This window comes from Vicugna pacos, chromosome 11 (genome assembly GCF_048564905.1).
Source record: "Vicugna pacos chromosome 11, VicPac4, whole genome shotgun sequence".
Taxonomy (NCBI): Eukaryota; Metazoa; Chordata; class Mammalia; order Artiodactyla; family Camelidae; genus Vicugna; species Vicugna pacos.
Genome location: NC_132997.1, coordinates 6,625,437 through 6,645,920, shown reverse-complemented (window position 1 = coordinate 6,645,920; position 20,484 = coordinate 6,625,437). Strand labels below are relative to the sequence as shown.

At 48.6% G+C, this 20,484-nt stretch overlaps 1 long non-coding RNA gene across 4 annotated transcripts; it reads right to left on the bottom strand.

Moving 5' to 3' along the window:
* Nucleotides 1-240: 240 nt before the first annotated feature.
* Nucleotides 241-13,920, bottom strand: LOC140699130 (uncharacterized). Of its 4 annotated transcripts, XR_012077138.1 has the most exons (4): nt 13,874-13,920; nt 13,680-13,791; nt 12,698-12,819; nt 12,108-12,437 (listed from the first exon to the last, which is right to left on the bottom strand). It is a non-coding gene; the product is annotated as an uncharacterized lncRNA (long non-coding RNA). The 4 variants fall into 4 exon arrangements; XR_012077136.1 differs by lacking the exons at nt 12,108-12,437; nt 13,874-13,920 and adding an exon at nt 241-1,841 and having other exon boundaries at nt 13,680-13,864; XR_012077137.1 differs by lacking the exons at nt 12,108-12,437; nt 13,874-13,920 and adding an exon at nt 3,559-3,834 and having other exon boundaries at nt 13,680-13,864.
* Between the last annotated feature and the right edge of the window lie 6,564 nt (nt 13,921-20,484).

Sequence of the window (20,484 nt, the reverse complement as noted above, 5' to 3'; positions counted from 1 at the left end):
AGGGTGCTGGCGGGAGAGTCATTTAAGCAAAAGGTCTGCAGGACAGGATGCTTGTCAAGTCTATCCTGTGCTCGGGAGGGAGGCAGAGTCTTGGTGACCCTCCCCACTGGGGGCCTTTTGATGGTGAGGGGCGTGGGGCTCAAGGGCCTGCAGGGCCCAAGCACTCGCACTTGCCTTTGTGTGGTGCTGCCACCCGTCTCCCCCCATTTGATGGTTTTGTTTACCTCTTAAATGTCTTAATAAAACATGAAAAATATTTATTCTCCATAGATCAATAATTTACTATGAGTTATGACAATACTAAATTTAGTCAATTATTCATTGACTATAAAGTATTTATAAATGCTACCTTAATTTAAAGGATTCACCATTAGAATTCAAATATTAATAAAGCTGGTGCCAGCTTAAAGGAGGAATGGAAGGGCCCAGATAATGAAGGTGGCTCGGGAAAGGGTGAGTGCTCCTGGGTGTTAAGATTATTGGAGTAGCTAGCAAGGTGGTGGTACCCAGAGCCTGAGTTGTAGGGCAGCAGAGGTGCTGGAAGGCCTGGGGCTGGCCTGCTGGGCCCCCGCAGGGAGAGGTGATTCTTTCTGGAAGGACAGAGGTGAGCTCGGGACTGCCCAGATCCTGGCTCTCTCTTCTGCTTGCCGCCTGCTGAAATCAGCAGGGCCTTGCCAGTGTGCTTCTCTGACATGCGGGCACCTCTACCAGGCTGCTTTTACCCAGGCTGAGTGCCCTTTCTTGCGTTGTCCATCTGGAAAAGTCCTGTCATTCTTTAAGGGGTTACCCAGAGGCCAGTTAGCACATGAGGTTGAGAGGGTTTGTGGCCTCAGTGGAGCAGGGGCTGCAGGGGTAATCTGGGACCCTGTCAGCTCTTTCAGGAGTAGTAGATGTGGATGTGCTCGAGGCATGATGCATTCAGGGGATGTGGTGGAGGGCAGGGCTGGGATGGCCGTGGCCAGCATCATCACCAGGTGATGGCACTAGGAATTGTGCATCTTTTCCTGCACAAGTCTTCTGGGGGTGTGGCTTCCCCCAGTCTTAGCCTGAAGATTTTCCAGGAATGCCCATGGACATGGAGAAGATGGATCAGTAGGGGTCCCCAGGGTGACCTCAATGTCTGGGAGCAACTCTGTTATCTCCAGAGCCCACCTGTGGGCACTGACTGACTTGACAAGGATTTGCCTTTAGCAGAGGGAGGCCTTGTTCGTGCCTGCTGGTTCCTTCTATGGGGCCGGCATTAGGCAGTGGATCTGCCCCAGGAGTTTCTACCAGGGAAGGGCTGGGTAGAGTCAGCCATGGAATTCCAGGCTCTGTCCTCTGCTGGCCACCATCTCTTTCTGGGACTGGCTATACAGGTACCTGGTATCTGGTTCTGATGCTCTCATTGCTACTCATTCTCTGGTTGTGTGGCCCTAGCCAGACGGTCAGCCCTCTCTTTGCTTCAGTTTTCTCACCAGGGGATCAGAAAGCTCACCTGGGTAAGAATTAGGGAGACCTCGTTTGTCCTGAGATGGGGCCAGTGCTAGGCCTGGCACGTCCACCCCTGAGAGTCGTGGGTCTGGAGCATCCTCGATCAGCAGGACGCTGACATCTCAGGAGAAGCTGGCAGGGAGGTGATTGTGGGGCTGTCTGAGAGAGCTGGCCGAGCCCCCTGGATCCTCTTGTCTGGGCTCAACCCTGAGTCTGGGCGGCCTGTTCTTGAGTCCTGGGGAGCCATTACTTTTCTCGACCACCAGGCTCGGGTCAAGGGGCTCGAAGCTGCTTGTTGCTTTCATCTCTACTTCTTACTTTCCCAGCTGATGAGCCATTCTTGGTGAGCTCTTATCAGTCCATCAAGCCTGCATTGTTATCGTCAAGAGAGAGATCAGCTTTATGACTGTATGACACTGTAGGCAAAGAATTATAACAAAGGCTGCTATCTTCCAGTGAGCTGCAAAAAAACCTCTAAGCTGGAGAGGCTAGTAACAGGGTTGACTTCTATATTCCTGCTATGCACCAGGCAGCGCTGAGTGGCTCTTCACACATAAAGACCTTTCACAGAATGTACACAACAGCTCTATGAAGTGGGTGCCGTCATCTTTATCTGATAGAAAAAACACAAAGGCCCAGAGAGGGTCAGTCCCTTGCCCAAGATCACACAGCATGTACGTGGCAGGGCCTTGATTCAGACCCAGGCCACTGGGCTCTGGAAATGGGGTTCTGCATCTCTCTCCAGAACTAGGGCATGAGTTGCGTGATGTCCTGTCCTGGGAGTGAGCGCACAAAACCTTGTTTAAGCTAGTAGCTGATGTGGCTTTGATCTGATGTATTTTGATCTCATTATTTTTATGTTAGGAGCCTCTAAATAACCATCATTTCAACAGTGACCCAATTAGCAGGTCATTCACAGTGGATTAGAAATTGACTTGCATCAGGCCTCTCCATCAGCGCCTGGGAGAGGCTTCCAGCCTTAATTACCCACCCGGTTCATGGAGGAGGTTGGAGACTTGATGAGCTTACGTGGTGCCCCAGGTGGCCGTACCAGGGGCAGGGCAGGGTGCCCACCTCCATGGGGAGGGCTGGTCAGCAGCAGGAATGAGGCTGCTCTCAGTTGTGACTGCTGTTTCTTGGGATCCTGGGCATGATTTGTGTGGGGACTTTGATGGGGGGCCAGGGATGCCCAAGGAAAGGGGTCGGGGACTGATACTTATTTGGCATCTTTCTTGCACATAGCACAAGGTTGGCCCTTGTGGTCCACGTTCTAAGTCAGTGCTCCCATAGCTCTGCTGGGTAATTTGTATCCTCAATGAACAGAAAATAGGGGCTTGGGAAGGAGACATGGCTGCTGACCGGAGGAGATGTCGGAACTTCTGTCTGTAAGGTTCTAGTGCTCCTTCTGCTGCCCCTGGTGAGGCGGTGAAGCTGGTTCTCTGAGTGCCAGTGGGGCTGGAGCAGGAAGACCAGTCAGGCAACCGCCTATTCCCTGAGCATGTTCCTGCTGCCCAGCCCCTGTGTCTTTGTCACACAGCACCCCTCACTTGCACCGCCCCCCGTATCTTGATCTAAATCCTTCTCTTGCTTTGAGCCCCTGATGCTCACCCTACATGAGTTCACCCTCTTCTGGGTCCCAGAGAGCTTCCTCTTACCTTCCTCCAAGGCTGAGTTGTGGGGGCCTGTCTCTTAGGTGGATCCTAAACTCCTCAGTTGGGGTGCGTGTTCATCCTGCCCTTTGCCTCTCCAGTGCTCAGTGCAGGGATTTGCACTTAGCGGGATGCTGAGTGTATGTATGAAATACCCCAGAGGGAGGAAACCAGTCCATCCATGGTCAGCAGTGGGATGTGTGCCCATATGGGGAAATTGAGGCCCAGAGATGTTCAGCAATGTCAGAACCCAGCATATATGAAGTGGGGACGGGGCTTGCCTTCAGAAGTCAGGTGGGAGGGAGCCAGGTGGGGTGGATCACAGGGAGCCGGGACCCAATGATGTTGTGATGAGAGCTCTCGCGGGCATCCTGGGCTGCGACCGAAGTCTGGAGTTCCTGGACAGTGTTATACTCCAGTGCTATAAAGTGTATTCCATCAGATGACTTTTTAAAGGCGTGAATGCAATGTATTAACATTAAAGAGAACAGGTAAAAGAGAAGATAGAAAAATCCATTCGCCATCCCAGACCTTGGCCTTTAGTGTTTTCTCTTGCCTTTTTCAAAAGCATGCTTTCTACCTAGTTGTAATCCTGGTGGGCATAACATGTCGTGTCCTGGTTTTGTCCCTTCGTCAACTCTCGGAAGCATTTTTAGACTGGAAGGCGTCTCATTACAGCCCTTATCTGTTGTGCAGCCTCACATCGTGTTATCTGGAAAATAGACACAGCGATGCCTGCTGTACAGGGATGTCATGCAAGTAATGGGAATTCATATATAGAGTACCTGCCGGAGCGTTTGGCACAGAGAAAAGTCTCACAGAATAGTCTGTCCTCCTACATAGCTTCATACTTGCCCAGAAGATTATTTTCCTTTTGTAAAAAAGAATGACCTGTTTACAACATGAAATTTTAGCAAAATGTAGAAAAGAAGGAAAAATGCAGCTACCTTTAACATTTTGCAGTATTTCCTCCTGGTCTTTCATGCATGTTAAGTTTGATTTCATTGATATCATAAAATACGTACAGTTTTGTATGACTTGCACATAACTTTTATGACAAGTACTTTCCCATGTTACTGTAGTATCTTCAGACATAGTTCTAGAGGCTGCATGTGCTTTAAAGCAAATGGAACCCTTTTATATTACTCACCTCTCTGCATCTTTTAGATCATTAGCAATATATCAAGAGTCTGAATAAGCATCCTCTGAATGTTTTGGGATCTCAAGCCATATTCATAGTTTGGATAGAAGCCCAAAGTGATTTTCCGATCATGCTGGACTGCTGTGTGCCAGGCATATGGTGTGTCTGGAAAAGGGTGGGGAGCAGAATGGGCATGTCCCCTTGTCCCCCTGGAGCCTGAGGTCCAGTGGGAGAGACAGTTACACAGGCAGTGCACAGTGTGTTGATGGGGGAACAATGGGATGCAGACAAAGCACATGACAAAGGGTCCTAAGCCAGCCTGGGGGTGCAGTCTGAGTCTTCAAGCAAGAGTGGATATGAAGCTACAGGAGGCCATGGGAAACGTGATGAGTTTGAGGGGCCGAAAGGTGGGCAGTTGGCTGGAACAAAGTGGGCAGGGCTTTGTGAGGGCTGCAGGCATCAGGGAGCCTGCAAGATTGCCCTAAGGAGATTCACTCTATGCCCAAGGCCCTTGGAAGCCACCAGAGGGCTTTAAACAGGAGCACAACACGATTGGATTTCAGTTCAGGAGTGAACTTGTCTGTGTGGAGCCTGAATAGGAGGGGCCAGAGCATTTTGGGAGGCTGCGTGATTTTCAAGACAGGCCAGAAACAGACTCATAGATGTAGAAAACAAACTATGGCTACCAAAGAGGAAAAGATGGGAAGGGATAAATTAGGAGTTTGGGATTAACATATACACATTACTTTATATAAAATAAGTAAACAGCAAAAGACCTACTGTATAGCACAGGGGACTATATTCAGTATCTTATAATAACCTATACTGGAAAAGAATCAGAAAAAGAATATATATAAAATAAAACATATATAATTATATTATATATATAAAGATTACATATATAATTATATTTTATATATATATATAACTGAATCACTTTGCTATACACCTGAAACTACCCAACATTATAAATCGTATACTTCAGTAATAAAATAAAACAAAATAAAATAAAAAATTTAAAAGAGAGACTTCAGAAAACCTGTTGTTTAACCGCCCCCTTCCCCTGCCTTGTGTTTGGAGGCTGAGGATTCAGCAGGGAGAATTGTGGGCATTTGAATTATCGTCCTGCTGCAGCTCAAGAGTGTTCAAGGTGAAGGTCCTTGCGTAGGGGCAGCTGGCCTTCGGGGTTTGCGAGCTGGAGGTGTCTGCCTCTGCCCACATCTGCCCAGCCTCACACCACCTTGCTCCTTCGGGTCACTGCCCCTGCCCTTCAGCTCCTTCTCCCAGCCTTGTCTGAGGCATTACACAAACCCAAGTGCTCTCAGCCGAAAGAACCACATCGTCAAAGTTGTTCAGAAGTCTGCCGTCGGCAGCAGATGGCCTGCTGACATTCACAGGCTGAGTTTTGAAACTGCATCTGCTTTCCCACATTCCTGCCATCACATAAAGCATCATTAATAAATGTTTGCTTCAAAACTGGTGCAGTGGGTTGCAGTGTTGGGAGGTATATCTTTCTATTAATTGGTCCGATGTCTCAAAAAAGGCATGAAGTGTGTGGCTAAAAAGGTGTTACTGGAACTCACGGTTACTGGATGACTTCAAAAGGTGAGCCCTGAGTGCAGCCACCCTGGAAACCCGCTGGCTCCTGGTCTTGTTCCTTCTCTCCACCTGCGGTTACCGCCCCAGCTGCGGGAGCATCTTCCTTTGTTATTGTCAAGTGGCTTTTGAAAAATCCTAGGCTTCTGCAACCAAACGCTTCATCGAGGGTTTGATCTAGTATTTTTATCATGTGAATCAAGTGGACTTGGCCAGGAAACCTAGGGTTTCTGTTTTATTTTTGCCTATACTTTGGGTCTTCGTGGGTGTCTCCCTGACTTTCCACAGTAATTCATTCCGTTCAGCCCCAGTCAGTTTAGTTCAACAGACAGCTGTAGAGCACACAGAACATTCTTGGCCTGTGGCTTGGCCTTGAGGGATACATGGATCAACAAAATGAGTTCACACCTCTTAAGGGGCTCATAGCCCAGGTGGGAAACAGGATGCTAATTCAGTAGCCCTGATGGGTGTCTCAAGCAGACGTGGCTTGGATCTCTGTTCTACTCTTCCTGCTTGAGTAGCCTAGGACAGGTGATTTGTACCTCTCTTGACTTCTGTTTTCCCATCAGTTGACTGGACACAAGAACATCTTGCTGGCAGGATCACAAAGGGCATCAGTGAGACTGTGCCTGTGAGAGCCTCTGGCCTGGCCCTCCATGGGTTCTTGGGCTCTGGAGGGAGGCAGCGTTTCTTGGAAACCTGGACGTGAGCTGCTTGGCATGAGCTGCACAAATTGAAGCCAGGGCAGCATCGTACCCATGTTGACCCCTTCCCTCTCTCTCTCCCCTCTCTTTCCAGCCTGTGACCTCATGACCCAGGGGATTTTGGCCTTGGTCACGTCCACCGGCTGTGTGTCTGCCAACACCCTGCAGTCCCTCACAGATGTGATGCAGGTCCCACACCTCTTTGTCCAGCACAACCCAGAGGGGTCTCTGCGTATCGCCTGCCACCTGAACCCCAGCCCAGATGGTGAGGCCTACACACTGGCCTCCAGACCACCCGTGTGCCCCAACGATGTCATGCTCAGGCTGGTGACAGAGCTGTGCTGGCAGAAGTTCATCATGTTCTACGATAGCGCGTATGGTGAGTTGGGGCCACGAGCTGCTCTGGGGCTCCAGTGGGAGCACAGCTGGGCACTGGGAGATGTAGGAGCTGGACCATCACCCTTGGCAGCTGAGTGTTAATGGAGGGGGCTGGGTGTGGATGGCAGTTGGTGGTCTGAGCTGAGTGGGCCTCTGAGTGGTAGGGCCCACCATTGAGCTTTGTGAGTGGGGGAGGAGCTCTGAAACCAGATCTGTAGGCAGTCACTAAAGTTGTCTAGCAACAAATCCTTATCATGTCAGCTGAAGTTTGAATCATCTTAGAGTTTTCAATAAAATATTAATAAACTGCTGGCAGGGATCCACCTAGGCAGCGGTGGAGGCTGACCAGCATGGGTCCTCCCAGAAGCCTCCTCTGCAAAGAATGCCCCTCTCAATGGATGCCCTCCTGGCCTTCCCACCTCCTTGCCTACCTCTGCCCTGAGCTGTTCTCAGTTTCAGAGTCTCAGGCTGGGGCAAAGGTCAGGGGGAGGGACACCCTGAATGTCATGGAGCCAGGCTGGGGTTGTGTGGGTCTAGGGACACTGGGCACGGCTAGACATGGCTTCTCTGAAGACTTTCCCTATGAAAAAATAAAATCATAATTTGCTTGTTAGGAAACCAGAAAAATGGACTTTGAAGGAATTGCTTCAGGTTTTCTTACGGTTGCTCTGTGAAAACAGATCAATTCTGGTCCCAAAATAAAACAGTTTCCATGTTATGAGATAATTGAGATTCACATGCAATTATGAGAAGTAATGTAGAGATCCTGTTGCCCCAACACCTTGCCTAACTGTCATTCCATGCCCTAAGCAGGATTTGACCTTGTCCATAGGCCGTGTTCATGTTCACCAGCTTTCATGCACTTGGGTGTGTATTTTCACTCCTGTGCAGTTTGTCACATGTGGATTCATCACCACCACAGTCAGATGCGGAGCAGGTCCCTTACAAGTATCCCCATGCTACCCTTTTATAGCCAAAGCTACCCATATTACATGTCTTTAAAGGGTGTGGAGGACTGGGGAGCGTCAGCAGCCACATAACTGGGGCCACGATAGCAAGGGGTGGACTCTCAAAAGTCCTGTTTTTCTCTCTTGGAGAAAGAATTCCTTTGCCAAGAATGCGACTAAGAAGAGAAATCAGCATATGTTTGCATTTGCCTAAATACTCTGCGTCCCTAAGATGGGAATGTTGTCCTCAGCTATTGAGCAAATACGCTGTTTGGAGTCTTCCAGGAGGAATTGAAAGAGCAAACAGTTACTGTGCTCAAATAAAGATGAGGTGGTGATGGGGACAAGGGAGGCTCTGGGCAATTGAACTGGACTCTGTCCAGGACCTGGCCTCTTTCTCCCACCCCCATTCAACCCCTGGCCCAGGGGAGGAGTTGGAGATTGTCTCACAGCATCTCTCATGGGCCCAACCTTCCCCTGAGAACCCCAGGGGCTCAACCCTGACTTCGTGGGTGCTCTGAGGCTGGGTCCCTTGGGGAGGTGTAGACACTGCCAGGGCTGGATGGGTGCTGTGGTCCAGTGTCTGTAGGCCCTTCCCACCTCTCTTCTCCTGGCTCTTTTCCAACCCTTCTTCTCTGATGTATAGAAAATCTTCAAGCCTTGGCTCTTCCTAAGGCCTTGAGGTGGCTTTGAGGGGAACCTTCAGCCATAGGAGGCAGGTATCAGCTTACAGCCTGCCCACCCCATCTGGGCTCCTGTTATTTTTGCAGACTGAATGACGCCTGATGGCACTTGCTCAAACTCACTCTTCTCTTCTTATTACATTGCTTTCTCCCCTTGTCTCTAAGATCCAGTCCTCCAAGAAGGACACCCTGATCTCCACTTGCCTGCAGACTCCTCCCTCTCCCACAAAGCTGGTTCCTTGGTTACATGCTCTCATAGACACACATCTCCTTCCCTCAGCCTGCTCTCAGTTTGTTCCGACACACTCCGAGGGCTGATCCTTGATGGACACTTACTCCCACTCAGACTGTGAGCTCCAGGACAGCAGGCCATGGGCTGTTCACTGCTATGTCCCTGCTGCGTCCCTGCTGATGAGCATGGTGGCCTACACAGAGTAGGCCCTAAAAAATTGTCACTGTGTGAATGATCCAATTCATTTATGAGGACATAGACTTTTCAAACAAGTTTTTGCACAAGAAAATGGAGATATACAAGGGTACTGCATAGTCTTTACCTCTGAGGTCGGGGAGGTGAGCTAGGAAACAGATGTTTCATTCTGCTGATACTCTCCCCTGCCCCTCTCCTCTCCTCTCCCACCCAGAACCTCCAATCAAACCAAAAGTTATGCTTTTCTTTTCTAACATGGAGACCTTGCTACCTTCATGGGGTTGAAGTTAGTTTTCAACAAGACTGGCCTTTATTAGTGATTCTATAAAGACACAGGATGACCAATGGCTTTTCTATGGTAGACACAGCAGGCAATTTTTCAAGCCTTGAATGCTGTGTTGGAAAGGATTCTGAGGATGCATGTGGGCTCAGCAGTAGAAAGAGCTGGGATTGCTCTAAGAAGGATCATGGTGCAGGGGAGAAGCTGGCAGCAACCTGCTCTGTTTGATGAGTCTGATCTGTAAGATGGGGGCAATTAAAGCCTCTCTGAGCTGCCTTACACTTGGCTGCCTCTGTCCACGGTGCTGATCCATTTGGCTTTAGACGTTCTGGAGGCCAGTGTTCTTTCATAGGGATCTGTGCAGGACCTCCTGTCTTCGCCTGCCCTGGTCATTGGCCCCCTGACTTGAGAACCTTTGAGACCAGGTTTCTACCCCAAAACATTGTGTGTAAGCCTTTAACCATTCCCAACTCCTCTTACTTGTTTTGGCCATGCAGCTCATGCACAATCCAACCTCTGGCTCATTTTCAACATGTTAGGTGAATCAAAGTGGTATGGTGTTTGGTGCAGCCCCAAGAATGAAGGGTTTGGGTGCTCCTCAGCTTGGTTGGCACTCGTCTGTCCGAGGGCTGTGGATAGATTTATATTGCTGAAACGCCCAAAACAGATGGTGTCTCCCTGATTCCTTGAGGCCCTTCCTTCACCCTACCACTCCAACACTAGCTGTGATGAGCCTAGTTAAAAAGCAAATTGAGTGTAAAGAATGTTTCATTCATTCCAAAGTCGAACAGAAGTGGTTTGGGGGATATAGTGACTTTTTTGATATTGATCTGCAAGTATCTTTGCATGTTTTATTTTATTTAAGCCATTCTATAACTCTCTGAGGTAGGATTATTGCCACATTTTACAAGTGAAGAGCATGAAGCTCAGAGAGATTCTTTTTGACCTTGATGCTCATGAACTTAGCCAAGGCACTGTCCTACTTCTGCAATCTGGGGCTTGCTGGCTCCAGCTTTCTTCTCCTGTCCCCAGCTGGGTAGAGTTGATGCCAAGGAGATGTCTGGAATGGACTTGGCATGCCCTATGTTGGTGCAATCAGTCACTTTAGTGAATGTCATATGTAAGTTCTCACCCTTGCAGGGTGAGGACTGATCCTCCCTCATTTGCCCCTCAACCTCCCTTTAAACAGGGGAATGTCCTGCCATGAGTGGAGCCTGAGGATTGGGCACGTGAGTCAAGAGCCAAGGGCCAGAGAAGCAAAAGCAAGTTCTAAGACAGAACTTGGCAGAGGGGTGGGAGAGGAGTTTGTATATGGTTTACAAAATGCAAGATGTGCCATTTGGTAAAATTCCATTGAAAATACTTGTATGCTTGTTGTGACAGTGAAAGGAAAAATAAAAGAGAAGCTGACATTTGGGAGAGAAAATATGTAACATTAAAATACCAAAAGTTTGGATTGAACAGAAGAGAGAACTTTCTGACTTGCTGCTTCAAATTCTGGGATATTTATGGGTGTGCTGGGGAGGGTGTGCTAGAAACTACAGCCACAATTTCTCCCTGGTGAACACATTTGGATGAGGGGCATATTTATGATGGGCTCTTAGAAATCACTGACTCATTCATTCAACAAATATTCACTGAGACCCTACCAGGCACAATTATTTTGCTAGGCACTCATTTTAGATGAAGGAACAGATGGGTGGAGTATCTTGGTTAAAGCTGAACAGTGCTGGGATGGGAAGGCAGGACCCTCAGGGCTCTGGAGTGTGGTGGTCCCTCTTGGCCTCTGAGCCAGCTTATAGGCCTGGGTTGAGTTGGCAGCTGGGATCCCACAGAAGTAAAAGCTTGGGGATCTAAATGTGCACCCATTTTCTATCCACGCTTGTTTTCAAATTATTTTAAAAAGCTTAAAATTTACACACGCTTACAATGTTTATGTCTAATTAAAACAATGATAGTAAAGTGAACTCCCATGAACCCAAACCAGTTTAAAACATGTAAAAGAGCCCTTGTGGGTCCTAATCCTATTATGTCCTCCCCTACCGAGGGGGCATAACCACTACCTTGATTGTGTTATAAACAGTTCTTGCTTTTCTTTATAGTTTATCATACAAGTATGGATCCTAACATACCTATTGCTTGGCTTGGCCTCTTGGTGAACCTTAAATATGTGGAGTTACACTTCTGTACCCTTTGGTGATGTTTTTTTTATTCAACATTAGGTCTTTGAGATCTGTTCATTTGATGCCGGTGGGTGTATTCAATCATTTTTATTCCTGCAAATTCATCACCTGATTTATTATCCATTTTGTCACTGTGGGCATTTGAGTTGTTCCCAGGCTTTTGCTATTACAAATGATGCTGATAAGTAGATTCTTGTCTTTCTGTGTTCGTGTTCAAGAAGTTTTTGAGGGTCTCTCTCAAGGAGCAGAATTGCTGGACTGTTGGGTCTTTGCATGTTTCACTTTATTAGTTTATCCCAAACTGTTTTCCAAAGCATTACTACCTATTTTGACAGCTGTCTGCAGTGTACAAGAGTTCTCGAAACTCCCCAACCTCACCAACACCTGTTGTTGTTTTTACTTTTAAGATTTTCACGCGGAATGGTGTCTTACTCTGATTTCAATTTACGTTGCCATGATAAAAAGTGAGGGAGGTTGAGCATCTTTTCATATATTTATACATTATTTTTGTTTGCTCGCTTATGAAACACCTGTTTAAAGTTATTAATTTTTTGCCTGTTTTTATGATTGAGCTCTTTCTTTTGTAAGTTAAGTAGGTTAAATATCTTCTTTGAGTGATTTGTCTTAATTCACAGTAATTCTGTACTGTATTGTTGTCAAATTTATTCATCTTTTAGACACATAGCTCTATTTCCTGTCACATTTAAGAGGCCCTTCCCTATCCAGATGACATAAAGATAGTCTCCTGCTGAAACCTCACTCTGTCCTGAGGGCAGATGTTGTCCTCCTTCCTGGGTGTCTTCAGTCTAGGTTGTGGCACTGCATGCACATGGATCCCGATGCTAGACCATCTTTGTCTGCACCCAGTTGCCCGACATTCCTCCCTGATACTGCTCCACTCTGCCATGGCCACTGGGCTGATCTTATTCTTGGTGGTGATTGCACAGTTTGTGGCTTGGTGGTTAGGGAGGGCTTCCTGGAGGAGGTGGCATGTAAGCAAGAGTCTAAAGGTCTAGTAGGAGGTAGATCAGCGAAAGTCACTGCGGGGAGGAGGGTAGGAAGAGCGTCCCAGCAGAAGGCAAAACATGCTGGAAGGCCTGGGGGCAATGCAGCGGAGAAAGAGCATATGGTTGGACTGTGGCAATGGCCATGGGTGTGGCTGGAGCTATGGGCCAGGCAGGCCTTAGAGGCCTCACTGATGATTGAAGAACCCCCAGAAATCTTTGGGAGCCATACCTTGCTACCTCAGGTGGTGCCTTTAGGTCCTGTTCTTTATGCCCAGGCAAGAGACCTGAGGACACATTTGGGGTCTTCATCTCCAGAGGGCCCTTTTGCCTGTGTCCAGACTCACTGACCAGCTACAAAAGGAAAGAAACTGATGCACAAAGAATAATTGTGACCTGAGGACAAATCCCAGACCCAGACTCCAAGGCAGAGTCAGGACTTGAACTTCCCAGATGAGCCAGGTAGTCCAGATGTCAGTGAGTAACAGCTCACATTTGTCCAGCCCTCACTCTGAGCTGGGCACTGTGTAAGAGCCTTAACTGCACCAGCTCACTTCATCATTAATACAGCAACCCTTCGAGACGTGTTCATGCTATCCTTGTTTTACAGACAAGAAAATTATGGCTCTGAGAATTAAAGGGACTTGTTCCAGGACATATGGCTGGTGAGTAGGGGGTTGACCAGGTCTGATTCCCAAAGCCCAGGTGTCACAGCTCTGCTCACAGCCTCATGGTCTTCATGGTAAAGCTGTGGGGAGCGAACACTGCAGGTAGACTCTTTTCTTGATGCATAAGGACTTACTGTAGCGTTGTCGGTAACAGCAGACATTGCCAACAACTTAAATGTCCCTCCCTTAGCAGATTGGTTACATATATTTATGATACATACATTTAATGGAAAATTGTGGTTCTTCATGTATTAAGAGGCCATAGTTCCAACACACGGTACTGTTAGCTCACGAAAGCAAAGTGAGAACAGTGACATGAGTATTGCTCTGAGTAAAAGCAAGCTCACGCGTGTGTATTTGAGTACACACACACAGACCTAGGGAAGCGCTGTGCTAGGGAGGGAGGCACAATGACTTGAGACAAAGATGGAGATAAATTTTTCACTGCAGATTTCTAAATACCTCTTAAGTTTTGTGTCAAGTGCAAACAAAGAAGTAAGTAAATAAAAAAGGAAATGTGAGTTTTCATCCTTCCCTCCTACTTACCGCCCAGGCTGACTTCTCTGAGCTTCTGCTTCCTCATCTAAGGAACAGGGATGGTCTTTTCTGAGCTGCAGAGTAAAACCCTGCAGAGTTCCTGGCACATGGCAAGTAGTCTCTATGATAATAACAAATCACACTAGGTCAGGGAGGAGGCTGGGCGGGGGAGCGCGGGGGGCACGCGGGGCGCGGACACTCACCACATCATGCCGGAGGAGCCCTCGCCCGTGAGGTTGCTGGAGCGCGGCCGTGCGGCGACCAGCTCGGGGCCCGCGCCCGCCGCCGCCGCCGCCGCACGCGCTGAGCTCAATGCTTCGCGGCCGCCGCTCGGCCCACGCTGCGCCTCCCGGAGGGACCGCGCGGCCGCAGCCGCTGCAGCCGCAGCAACCGCCGCCTCGGGAGAGCTGCTGAGTGGCGGAACCGCCCGCCGCTCGGACCAACTGCCAGCAGCCGCTCGCCTGCCTGGCCAACGGAGGGCGGGTGGCGGAGGGAGGGGCCCGGCCTAGGAGGGCTCCGGGGCGGGGCCGGGCAGCGAGCGCGCCGATTGGCTCCTGTGGCCCAGGGGCGGGGCTGCTCCCTTAGGATAGACAGGTGTGTGAACAGGTGTTCACCTAATTTGTATTCATTTTTTTCTATTAGGAATAATTTTGCTGTGAACATGTGTATACCAGTTTTGTGGGGATCTATATTTTCACTTCTCACAGCTATCTGCCTGAGATCGTCACGGCTGGCTTATAAGGAAACTCTATGATTGGCCTTTTTAGGAACTGCCCGACTGTTTCCCAAGTGGCTGCACGATTTTATATATTTCCACTAGTAGACTATGAGGGTTTCAGGTTATCTCTAAATTATAGCCAACACCTATTACCATCTGTCTTTTGATGACAGTCATCCTCATGGTTGTAAAGTGGCATCTCCTTGTGGTTTTGGATTGTGCTTCCCTGATATTGAGCTTCTCTCATATGCTTTTTAGCCATTTGTATTGTCTTCTTTGGAGCAACATGTATTAGCAATTATATATTCTAGATAAAAGACTTTTCATAAATATGATTTGTAAAAATTATTCTCTCATTCTGTGGATTGTCCATTACTTTCTTGAGAATGTCCTTTGAAGCAGAAAAATCATTTAATTTTGGTAAAGTTTATTTCTTTTTTCTGTTCTTGCTTGTGTTTTCGTGTCATATCTAAAGCTATGTTGAATCCCAAGTTCCCATTTTGGCTCTTTTTACCTTCTAGCCTGGCACTGCCTCTTCCCCTCTCCAGCCTGCTTGCCTTCCTGAATCAAAACTAACCATACCTTAATTGATCCATCCTAGCTCCAAAGTGGAAACACATGATAAGGGTTTAAGCATCAGCCTTTCCTACTGAATTTGTGTGTCAATGGCAATTACTGGCCTAATGCTGAAAGGATAAACCTGAGCAGGTGGAACGAGCCTATCAGTCCGCAGGTGGGAGAGGATTTGGGCAAGGAAGGGGCAGGCCCAGGCTGCAGGGGATGGGCAGGGGGGAATAGCACTCCCACCTCCCTCTTTCCCTTCACCTTCATTGACCTTGAGGTTCTGCGTCCGTAATGGGATAATACAACCCAATCTGGCAAGGTGGTGATGACACTTTACTCATGTCATTTATGAGCAATTTCTTGGTACTAAGTAGTGGTCGGTTAATTGTGACTTTTCATCTTGGTCTGACTGATAACTGAAGTGGGCATCCCCTTATCATGAGATTGAACCACCTTTTAACTCAGTCTTTTTAGCCTTCCCACATGCTCTAGGATGCCCTGTTCCTGTTATGAGACAGAGAGCTTCATCTTCAAGATCTTAAGTTGTATGGAAAGAGTATCCAGGAGTTGGTTGTGAGGTAAGAGCCTTGTCAAAGCCGGCCATCATGATGGAGGTGAAGTGCCCTGTGTAGGGCGCTGTGGCACAGGAAGGGCAACACTTTGGAGCTAGGCCCCTCTGAATAAGATCCCCTGTCCATTGCTTGCTGGCCCCTGAAGACCTTAATGAGCATTTCTGAGACCCAGGGTTCTCACTTGTAGAATGGGCTCAGAAAGAAACCCTGCTTCACTGTGAGGATTAAAATAAATGACAGTTCAGAAGGGTTTTGCATAGAGTTTGTGCTCAATAAATGCATCCTCTTCTCCTTGTCAAACATACAAGTGTGAAGGGCTATTGTTTTAAGAATTCTTCTCAATACTTTTGGCTTCTGACCTTGGCAATTCAACATGGCAGCCTGTGCCCCAGCTGGACTTGTTATTGTCATTGTGTTTTCCTTCCTGCCCATCAGAAGAAACTGGTTCAAACTTCCACATCCCTGACAGCAGGCAGGGAGGGGAGGGTCAGATGAGGACCATCTGCTCCTTGTTCTCCTGCAGAAGGGCACTGGCCAGCCATGTTTAGTGTTCAAGTCTCCTGCTGTCAGGTCCCTCAGGCTTAGATCTCACATCCTGATGGTTTCAGAGGGGGCGGGGCAGGAAAGCTGGATCCCGCACCACTGTCACTGGTGCCCAGCACTTATCAGGTTTCACAGGTGAAACTGGAGAGGAGCCTGGGCCCTGCTCTCATGCCTGAGCTCATGTCCCAAGCTCAGTGACTTTAGACAAATTGCCTAACCTCCCTGGTCTCAGCTCACTCATCTTTAAAACAGAAGTCACAGAGATGAAAGTAACTCCCTCATACAATTTTTTTTTATGAAGACTGAGTTATGCAGGCAAAGTGCTTCATCTGGTGCCCAGAACATGGTCAATAGTTAATAAATGTTAGCTGTTTTCTTATGTTACTCATATCATAACCCTTGATCCCCACAAGCTGCCCAGGTCCTAAGCAGACCATATATGATGTATTCCTTTTCTAGAAAAGTAAACCGAGGCTGCAAGTTTCATGGCCAGGGAGCCCACAGGAAGGAGTGGCCGAGCCTGGATCCCTGCAAGAGACTGCACGACAACAGTGTCCACAACACTACTTGATCATGCCCAAACACTGTTCCACAGTGTTTGGCCTGCCTGCACAGGAAAATGCAGATGCCTGGGCTACTCCTCAGATCTACTGAGGAGCCAGAGCCTGGAAATCTGTCTTTGTAAAGTGCCTCTCAATGAATTCCAATGCCTAGCTGCTGTTGGGGTCGCCGTCTTATCCCTGAGCACAATGCTCATGGGTCAGTGCAGGGCAGGGGGACAGGACAGGCGCTCCTGAAATAACAAACAGCTTCACAGCCAACAGCCCAGGTGGACAGTGCTGCCTGCACATTAAAAAGGAGCTAACTGAGTTGTCGGGGAAGGAGATGGTCACTTTAATACACACCAATTTTTTTCCAACTCACTGAGTTCTTTCTAGATTAAATAATTTCATTGCATCCTGTGGCTTTGTAGAGAAAGTCTATTTACATTGAATTGGAACATTCTTTGTCAAGATATTATATTTGCCCTGAACACGGCTAATTGAAAGGAGGTTGCCAAAACAAATGTGGCCCCTTGCAAGGGGCCCCTGGGGACACAGGTGATCCAAAAATGGCACTGTACCTGCCCTCCACAGCCATTCCTCCTGTAAAGGTGGAGGTGCATCTCCCAAGAGGGAAACGGCATTCACCCCACACTTGCTCTGACTTTGATGTGACCTACTTATTGAGAGGCCTGGACCCTTGGGCGCTTCTAGAAACACAGGGGCACAAAGTCAGAGGGTGGCTCTGATTTTGAAGAGCTACACTTACCACAAAGTAACCTCGTGTCCCAGAATGCTAAGGAAACACATTATGGCTCATTATTATACTTCTTCCATTACCCACAGCTAAGAGATGATTTTCCAAAGACACACCCTTGAGAAAGTCTACAGCTGTAAAGGGCCTGACAGCTGAAGAAGGTGCCTATGTAAGATGACCTGCTGTGGGGACAGCTCCAGGAAGTCCCTGTTTCAAATACATTTTCAGACCTGCCCTATTTCCCCTCATTCAGCAGTGCAAGCATGTCTACTCAGCCATGTGCTGGGCCAGACGCCTTTAATATGCTCAAAACCTCAGCGAGGACACGACTCCCACGTGGCTGAGCATAGGTTAAAATATAATAAAAGGAAGGCTGTTGTAGGCAAAGGATCAGGTAATCAAAATCACAGCCTGTCCCACTCACATGGATCCTATCATCACTGTTTTTATTCTGACCCTTATGATCCTTAAGGATACAAAGGATTTTAGCAGAGCTCCCCAGGGGAAAGCAGAATCAGTGCTCGGAAGATACAAGACAGTGTGGACCCAACTTGGCTGTGCTGAGAAGAATTTTCCACTGAAGTGACTCCCACTGAGACCTACTGCCCCGCTTCAATTGTCTCCTAGGGATTCAGGGACAACCCCACTGTCCTGTGAGCAGACCGCTTTCTACCCAAATCTACATCACACGCACACAAGGCAACATGAATTACAATATCTCTTGTACATTGCACTGATTGTCAAAGTCTTTTATTTAAATAGATATTTACAAACGCAGACGTTTGGAGGGAGAGAGGAAGGGACAGAGGTGGACACAGATGGGGGCTGGACACAGAATAACACACGTCTGTGTATCCCAAGTGACAACTTCCACTCAGTGGCTCAATTTCTGTTTGTGAATGAAGGTGTATCGAGATTAGACCTGAAACGAGATTGAAGGAAAAAACCAAACCTCTATAGCTTAAAAGAATCCTCACTTTCTGAAAAATACCATATGAGATCGCTCATATGTGGAATCTAAAAAACAAAAACAAACAAACAAACAAAAACAAAGCATAAATACAGGACAGAAATGGACTCATGGACAGAGAATACAGACTTGTGTTTACCGGGGTGGGGGGGGGCGGGGTAGAGGGTGGGAAGGGATAGACTGGGATTTCAAAATTGTAGAACAGATAAACAAGATTACACTGTATAGCACAGGGAAATATACACAAAATATTATGATAAATCACAGAGAAAAAAAATGTGACAATGAGTGTGTATATGTCCATGTATGACTGAAAAATTGTACTGAACACTGGAATTTGACACAACACTGTAAAATGATTATGAATCAATAAAAATGTAAAAAAAAAAAAAAAAGAATCCTCACTTTCTAAACCATGTTCTGAGGAGGGCTAATTTGGGAAGGACCACTTTGGAATGGAACAGTGTTTCTCAGAAGCAGTGACATCCCTCCCTCTGGTGGCCGTATGGGGAATGACATGTGAACCGCTGGCTCCATGGATGTTGGACAAACAGGCAACATTCACACAAACACAAAATCAGTCTCACTGCTGGAAAAAAACAAATCCTCTAAGATCAAAATTTGGGGTTGCCTTCTAAGTCCTTGTCTTGATCATGACATGGGCGGCCACTTACCAAGGGTGGGGTCTCAGGGAGTGTTGATGGAGGCCCTGAGCTGGGCCCTGGGTCCACAGCAGACAAGAGAGGATGCTGCTGCCTCACGGGACCTGCAGGGAGAGGGTGGGAATGTGCTGGGGCCACTTGTCCACATCCCCGCCCTGTGTGTCTGGTGCAGAGAAGTGAGTCAATCCAAACAGAGACATGTAGGGCACTTTGATGTTTCTATTAACAATAAAACACAGACACAACAAGCCGCAAGGAATATGTTATCACCTCTAAGAATAATCCGGAATTGTAAATCACAGACACCTCAAGGAAAGTGGGCGTCCTGGCCCTGATGCGACGGGTGGCAGCCAAGCCAGACTGATACTTACAGCGTGTCCCTCTGCTCTGGCTCTGGCTCTAGCTCTGGCTCTGGCTCTGGCTCGGGCGCTGTCGCAGGCAGGAGAGCTGGAGCTGGCTCTCCACCCAGAGGGGTTTCCCCAGCGGGTTCTGGAGCTGGTGCTGTAGTTCCAAGAAGGGAAACTCTCATCAATAGGACTGCTTTCCCACGTGTCTCCCAAAGCCAGGGGAGCCCTCACTGCTACTCAATCAAATCTCACTCCAGGATTCCACCCCCAGGGGGTCTTCCCAGACTCTGCTCTGTGGGGTCCAGTGCCTTCCCCTCCCCACCCACCAGATCCCCCACCCTGCATCCTCCTCACCATCACTGTCTGCCTCTGGGAGTTCCAGTTGCTCCAGCTGTGCCAGGAGGAGGTGGGCCTGCCGCTCCAGGTCTGAGCCAGGCATGCTGAGCTCGACGTAAGCGACAACGGTCTTCAGGCATGGGAATTCTGGAGGCTGGTGGAAATCGTCTGGGTACTGGAACATCCAGGTGCCCAGGATGGAGGCCATGGCCCTGGGGATAGTCAGGGGGACACCAGAGTCAGAGGCTTGGCCTTTCCTACCACGTTGGGCTCCCAGGGTAGCCCTGCAGGGACCTGGGCCTTTTTGCCTTTGGCTCCAGCCCATCCAGAGGCCGGCTCTGCTCCATGTCCCATCTCAGCTGGCAGTGTGGGCAGAGGTGGGCTTGGACACAGAGGAGGGGCTGCTACAAGCCTTCTGAAGGGACAGCCCTGGTTCAATGGCGTGACCACCTGTCCACCACTTCAGGGACTCCTGTCACACTGCTATGTCCCTCTCCCTGCCCCTCCCCACGGGATGGCACGTCTGTGAGTACAGGCAGGCTGTGTGCTCTGGCCACTGCCCTCTAAGGGACACGGGAGCTGCTCTATGAGTGCCTGAGCCAGGAGGGAACAGACAGGCTATGTCGGCCATCCAGGCTGCCCACGGGCTTCCTCACTCCTCAGACTTTAGCTCCTGCACCTGCTGGCTGCAGAATCCTCCAGGGACCCTGCCTGGGTCTCCTCATGCCCCTGTCACTCAGCATCATCAGGATGGGCTGAGCTGTCCCCTGAGGCTCCCTGGGTCCCCTGAGCACCAGCCGAGT